Here is a 7,334-nt window from a genome sequence, read left to right as displayed (position 1 = left end):
CCTCCATATCTCTCAGCCCTCTTCCGTATTTTCATATTTTTTTCTCTCTGTGCTGCATTCTAGATTTCTTCTGACATACCTTCTTTTTTCTTTTTTTAACAAAGTTTTTTTTTGATGTGGGACATTTAAAAAACAACAATACATTATTTATCTGTCTGTATATTTATATACTTATATCATTTCCTTCGAATTTATATATGCAAATATGAATATGTTATAGACACGTATATTTGCATACATAGAATTTGCACAAAGAGATCCCGGAAGGAAATACCACGTAAGGGTGGAGGTGTGTGTGGAAGGGCAGAAATGGGGTAGAGGAGGGTGGGAGCACAACTTCTCACTATATAGTTTTAATATTGTTTTGAATTATGAAACTTGTATTACCTATTCCAAAAGAATAAAATTTTCATTTTAAACAAACAACAAAGTACAGCAGGTAACCAAACTCAAAGACTTATGATACAGTAGAATCCGGCAGTGGTTCTCCAGCACATTAGAACCGCTTGGGCAGTTTCAAAATCTCCTAAAACCTAAGCCGCATCCCAGATCGATGAAATCAGAATCTTAGTGGGGAGGACCATATCCATATCGTTTAAAGTTCTTCAAACGATTCCAGCGTGCAATAAAAGTTGGGAGGGGGGTCACTGAATTAGACCATGGGTTAAAAAAGAAATGTTACTTTAAAAAAATGGTCTTATCAATAATAGTTTAATTGAACCCTGATTTTTCTTAGGAGGACTAAACAGAAAGCAGAGTGAAACTTGTTGAAGTCAGAAGCCGTTTGTGGAAAATCACTGTGATGGGACTTGGGCGTTCAGAGGAACTTAGCTTCAACAACCCACAAACCAGTCAGCCTTTGATTCCCTGCTTTTACTAGCTGGTGATAAAATCTCATTCTAAATTCCACGACTCATTCTACTCCTTTGAATCTAGCGGGGGCTGGTTTTCTGCTATGCCTGCTGCTTCTGGTAGCTGGGCTTACAAGCTGGTGCTTGACTTTTAAAGATCATAAAGGTAACCTGAGGAACTGGTGACAAATGCACATTCCCTGTTGAACCTTCAGGACTTTGACTCAAAAGTTCTGGCCTGGGGCTCAGGAATATGAATTTTTAATAAGTTTCTCCAGGCCAGTCTGTTAAAGACGGTCCAGGGATCAGATCAGAAGGCAGTGGTGCATTGGAGCTTCTGTACTGGCTTCTGAGAGACGATTGTTATCTATTAAGGAATTCTTCAGGCCAGCTGTTCTACCGATGGGTAGCTTGAAACTAGCTACCCATCAATCAGTGGGAGTATTTACATGGTAGAAATTGGCAAAAGCTAGGAATCAGGTTTTTGTTTTTATTTTTATTTTTCTGGAAAGCTGGTTTACCAAAATATCAATGGCCCTTAAATCACATTATCTTGTTTTTTGGCCGTATTGCCTTTAGATTTCGCTTTTATTTATTTATTTTTTATTTTTAAATAACTCTAGATTCCAAGAAGTTATAAAATTAGTACAGAGTCCTGTGAACCATCAAGGGTGACATCTTTTATGACTGCAATACAATATCAAAACCGGGTAACTAACGTTGGTACAGAAACGTTACCTAAACTAAAAGCCTTTTTCAATTTCCACCAGTTTTTACATGGGCTCATTCTGTGTGTGTGTGTGTGTGTGTGTGTGTGTGTGTGTGTGTGTGCAGTTCTAAGCAGTTTGCTAACATGGATAGATTTGTGCAACCATCACCTAAATCAGGAAATAGAGCTGTTTTATCCCTACAAAGGAAGCGCCCCCCACTATCTCTCTACAGTCACCCCATCCCCTATCCTATCCCTGTCTCTTGGAAACCACAAAACTGTTCTCCCTCCTTATGGCTTTGTGCTTTTGAGCACATCATATAAATGGAATCCCACACTACGTAACCTTTTGAGATTAGTTTTTCTCACTAAGCACGGTGCCCTTGAGATCCGTCTAAATGGCTGTGTATCGACAGTCCCTTCCCTTTTACTGCTGAGTGGTATCACTTAGCACAGAGGTACTGGAGTTTATTTAACCATTCACCCAGTGAAGGACATTTGTGTTGTTTCCACTTTTTGGCTGTGACTAAATCTGCTGTGAGCATTCGTGTTCTCGTGTGAACGTAAGTTTTCATTTCTCTGGGATAAATGTCCAAGAATGTGATTGCTGGGCTGTGCGGTAAGTGTATGTTTACTTTGGTGAGAAACTACCGACTTATTTTCCACAGTGGCTGTCCCGTTTTATATTCCCACTAGCAATGTGTGAAAGACCCAGTTTCTCCACATCCTCACCAGCATTTGGTGTTACCACTACTTTTTCTTTGAGCTGTTGAAATAGGTATATGGAGATATAAACCATCATGGTTTTCATGTACATTTCCTTAATGGTTTATGAGGTTGAACAACTTTTCTTTGACCTACTTGCCATCTACATCTCCTCTTTGTTGAAATGTCTGTTCATATGTTTTGTCTGTTTTCTAATTGGATTTTTAAACTGTTGAGTGTTGAATTCTTTATATCATCTAGATACTAGTCATTTGTCGGATATATTGTTTGCAAATATTTTCTCCCAGACTGTAGCTTGTCTTTTCACTCTCTTAGCAGTAATTTCTCGAAGACAGAACTTTAAATCTGGATGAAGTCCAATTTACAATTTACCAAATTTTAAAAAATAAGTTGTGTTTTTGGTGTCAGATCTAAGAACTCTTTGCCTTAAGTTTAGGTTTATTGTTACATCCTTTTTTATTTCAAAAATTGCTGTCAGAAACAGCCATTCGGTTACTTCCCACATTTGTTGTAAAAACCATGTGGATAGATGGCCTCTTTTACTATTCAGGACCTCCTCTTGAAATTCCAGGTGACGGATGACTTTTAGGGCAATGCTTCTCAAACTTTAATGCCCCTAGGAACCACCTGGGATCTTCCTAAAATGCAGATTTTGATTCAGTAGGTCTGGGATCGGCTTGAGATTTTTCATTTCTCACGAGCTCGATGGAACTGGTTCAAGGACCTCACTGTGAGCAGTAGAATTTTAGAATCCAGTGTCCCATTGATATCCGATCATGGAATCTACATAACAAATCATGCCTTCGTTTCCACCGGGAAGAAGAAGCCATAGCTTTGAAGCACAGCTATCCCCTGCTTATGTTGACTTAACGCTGGGCATTTTTGTTCTAGTTTTCTATTTATCTTTCAACCAATTCTTCCACATTCTCTCAAAACCTTTCTAGGACGAGGCGAACTCTGAAAGGGAGGTTTTCTTTGCTGGCGCTCAGCATACATCCTACAACTGTGACCTCGTTTAGGAAGTGGTCTCTTCCACTTCTGCTTTCAATTTTGTTTCTGTGTAAATGTGTTTTTAAGTTGTTTTGTCCGTATGTGAATGTTCTGCTTCTCCCAGCTAGATGAGACGTTTTTTTAGGATGGGGACTGTGTCTTTTGTTTCTTTTACAATCTCCAGCTTATCCTAGAACACTTCTCTACACATGGGCGGTGCTGGCGGTGGTGGTCGGGGAAGGGGACGGGGTTGAACGCAGTTCTCCAGGAAACCCCAAGCTTCCTGCTGATGACTAGCATATGTCTCCACGGGCTTAGGGGCTTTACTATGGCCAGCTGTTCTCCAGTTGCCCCAAAGTTTCTTGCTTGGGGTGGGTTGGGATGGCTGGCTTGAAAGACCAGTCCTCAAGCGCTCTAAGGACACGAGGGCAGGGAATGAAATTCCAAGCCCTTTCAGAGGAAATGAATCTCTAACACCCAGGAGGTTCTCGAGACTATGAAACATTCTTCTCTGCATCCCTTCCACCAGCAGAGGCAGGAGTTGTGGGGTTTAGTGTCATGGTCAGAAGGGACCAGGAAGTTGATGTTTTCTGAGTTAGAGCTGCCGTCCCTGGGGGTGGCACCCCCAGCCAGGCTTCCCAACTCTGCTGAGCCCGTCCCCTGGTGAGCATGAGATCAGGCTGCCTGGACCCGGAAAGGGTCGGTCCCATCCCTACTCTTAACACAGAATTTCCCAGGGATTCGCACTCCTCAGCCCCTCTTTTCTTCCATCTACACTCACCACCCTGCCTTTTGGACATGCAATGGCTGTCTTACTGGCCTCCGTCTCCGCTCTCTCCTTCTTCCAACGCATTCTCCAAACTGCTGGTGGAGTAGGGGGTCTGAAGGGTGAGTCTGGCCACATCAAAGCCTTTGAGTCCTTCACGGCCCCTGTGATGAGATCCAGACTCTCTGGCTTAACTGATGGGGCCCTTTGACCTCAGCCCCCTCCCTGCCCCAGCCCCATGCCTGCATCTCTTGTTCACCCCCATCATTCCCAGGCACCCTGAGCCCCTTGTCTGTGAACGTGCTCAGCTTCTCTGTTCTCTTTTTCTTCTTCCCAAAGGTTCTGTGCTTGATCTAGATATTCTTTCCTCTGTGATTTCCTAGGTGACTCCTTGTTATTTTTAAGCCAAACCTAAAGCATCTCCTCCTCTAAAAAGATTTCCCTGATCACCCCCGACGAGGCGCACACACCTCTGTACTTCAGCAGCGTTGTACGTAAACCTGGATCTTGGCACCAACCTCCCTGCCTTACGATTGTCTGTGAACTTCTTGGTCCGTACCGGTGACCAGAGTCTCTGACCATCCTGTATACACGTAATCTAACTACTGCAGAGAGTCCGTATCCTGAGATTTCTCAAACAATAGCAAAATGAATCATTGCAATCATGAACTGCTGGCTGGGTTGCCGATGACTCAGGTGGCTCTTTCCCTATAAGGAAAGGGTGCTCAAAAGAACTCAATGAAAGAGCTCAAGGATTGTCTGTGGGTGTTAATAAGGGATTAGATGAGAAACACACACACACACACACACACACACACACACGCACACGCACGCAGCCTCTCCAGCAAGCTCTCCTGTAAAGGCACTAGTCCCTCGGTTTATCAAGAAACAGTGCTGCTTTTTTTTTTTTTTTTTTTTTTTTTGCGTTACGCGGGCCTCTCACTGTTGGGGCCTCTCCCGTTGCGGAGCACAGGCTCCGGACGCGCAGGCTCAGCGGCCACGGCTCACGGGCCCAGCCGCTCCACGGCACGTGGGATCCTCCCGGGCCGGGGCACGAACCCGTGTCCCCTGTGTCAGCAGGCGGACTCTCAACCACCGCGCCACCAGGGAAGCCCAAGAGTGCTGCTTTTGTATGTTGGACATCCTGACAATTGACTTGGCTGGGTCTCTGGTTTCCTAAAGAGGAACTCACACTGCAAAACCCTTCTTTTGAGGGCAACCACAGACCATGGAGATGTGGGAAACCGAGGGCTTTCAAGTTAAACAGAAAGGGTGAGTGTCTGCTTCCTCTCATCCTCAGTGCCCTTCTTCATTCAGAGAAATGAGGGTCCTTCCCGTCACGCAGGAGTTCCGTGTGGGGATAGTTCCAAGTCTATTATTAATAATAGTATTCAGGGCTTCCCTGGTGGCGCAGCTATGTTAAAGTGGCTGCATCCAAATATCACACATGGCTCTTGTCCTCCCTTCCTTCTAGTTGATTCTGACGCATGCTGACATTGAAAACCAGTCCTGTTGCGGAGCACAGAGCTCCCCAAACCATAATATGCGGCAACTCACCCGGAGGCTTGTCCAAAAGCAGATTCTGACTCAGGAGGTCTGGGCTGGGGCATGAGATGCTGCATTTCTGGCAAACTCCTAGCAATCTCCATACTTCCAGTTCATGGACCACACTTGGAGGACTAAGGTTATAGAGGGCCTGACCGTAATAATCAAGAACCCTGTCACGGAAAGGAAGGGCCAAACTTTAGCTGTAAAGAAGCATAGTTGCTTGGTTGAAATTTGCCCGCCAGGTTGCTGTAACTCCAAGTAACGAAGTGCAATTATTCTCAGAGTTCTGGCGGGCATTACACACTTTCCCAGGAAATACATTTCCCCAAGAAAAATTACTTCACGATCTAAGTCATTGTTTCCTAAACCATGTACTGATGACCACCAAGGACGTTTCACTGAGAATGATTTGGAAAATGCTGACCATCGGCCCTCCCAGAGATTCACTGTGCACTTTCGCAATAATAAAGGTTCTGAGAAGTCCTGCAGTAAGAAAAAAAAAATGTGCTGAATTTCCATTAGGCCACTGTTTCTCACGCTTATTTGACCACAAACTCCTTTTTTTCCCCCTCAAAATAATATTCACTGCCAGATTTTGGTGGCATGTGGAAATGCTGGTCGGAATCACGAGGACTTGACCTCGGAAAGGAAGAACGTTTTTTCCCGGACGGGCAGATTTCCCTCTCTTAGCTGAATGTGCCCTGTCCCTCCCTGTCTGCAGTTTCTTCCCCACCCTCTGCGAATAAATCTGCTTAATTTCTTGATGTTCCATGTTGGATTAACTCCGTTGTAGCATATGTTGTTTGTGCATGAAGATGAGTCGGGTCCTTTGAAACGTTGCTGAATCACCCATCCAGCAGCATCCTGGTGGGGGATTAATTGTGTACAGCTGAGGTTCATTCCAACAAGGAAGCTGCCGAGAGGCACTGAAAGTTCTTGGAACCAGGAACGGCCTCTAAGTGGGAGGCTTTAGGCGGCTTGTTATAACTAAAAGAGGAATCAGTCTAGGGCAATTGGAAAGGCAGTTCTTAACCCATGTTTCATTAGAAAAATATGAATACGGACTTAATGGGCTTTGGTTTAAAACAGTTGTCATTGGAGGAGTGAGACAATGGATTAGCAAAAGACGATTGCAAGTCAGTTAAGAGTTAGAAAAATTTCCTCTATCCAGGAGGCTGCTTTTTCCCCCTTTGTTTTATATTGTTATTCATGTTAAGGGAAATGCCATGGTGGTGGTGATGACATAGATGAAAATGAAGAGGATGAAGGTGGTGATGGTGATGATGAAGACGAAGACTATGGTGATGATGACGATGACTCCTCCCCCCTCTGTTTTTGGGTGTGAGGAAGAGTAGCTGAAAAGGCTGGGGTTCTGCCTTGAGAGGAAGAAGAGATGCAAAGGAAGCAACCGTGGCTTGCTGAGTCCTCGTGCTCTGTAATGTGATGTAGTTACAGGAACAAGTGCAGAATATCTCTTCTGGGATTCTTTTTTTTTTTTTTTTTTTGTGGTACGCAGGCCTCTCACTGTTGTGGCCTCTCCCATCGCGGAGCACAGGCTCCGGACGCACAGGCTCAGCGGCCATGGCTCACGGGCCCAGCCGCTCCGCAGCAAGTGGGATCCTCCCAGACCGGGGCACGAACCCGCGTCCCCTGCATCGGCAGGCGGACTCCCAACCACTGCGCCACCAGGGAAGCCTCTCCTCTGGGATTCTTAGAAGAGAGAAAGGATGGCCCACTCCTTCTG

This window comes from Phocoena phocoena, chromosome 19 (genome assembly GCF_963924675.1).
Source record: "Phocoena phocoena chromosome 19, mPhoPho1.1, whole genome shotgun sequence".
NCBI classification, from domain to species: Eukaryota; Metazoa; Chordata; class Mammalia; order Artiodactyla; family Phocoenidae; genus Phocoena; species Phocoena phocoena.
This window is presented reverse-complemented; position numbering follows the sequence as displayed.